We start from the raw sequence: 362 nt of genomic DNA, 5'->3' as shown, positions 1-362 counted from the left end.
GGCCGTCCTGCGGGGCGGGGCGGGGCGGGCGGCCCCGAGGGCGGGAGGGCGGCGCGGCCCCGGGCGGTGCGGAAGGCGCTCCCTGCGGCGGGGCGGGGCGGAGCCGCCCGGTTGCGGGGCCGCTGCGAAGTGATGGAATACTGAGAGCGGGGTCGGGCGGCACCGCCCAGCCACAGCCCTGCGGCTGAGAGCCGTGAGCCGCCGGCCTCCGGTCCGTCCGGGTCTGCCCGCGAGTGCTCGCTGCCCTGCTGGGGCTCCGTGGCTCCTCTAAATGTAGTGCCGCTGGTAAACGTGAAAGAGAACTTCCAGCCCTGTGCAACCCGCTGGTGGCTGATCTCAAGCAAACCGTCCCCACAGAGCCT

The sequence above is a fragment of the Phasianus colchicus genome, chromosome 19, assembly GCF_987193195.1.
Source record: "Phasianus colchicus chromosome 19, bPhaCol1.hap1.1, whole genome shotgun sequence".
Classification (NCBI taxonomy): Eukaryota; Metazoa; Chordata; class Aves; order Galliformes; family Phasianidae; genus Phasianus; species Phasianus colchicus.
This window is presented reverse-complemented; position numbering follows the sequence as displayed.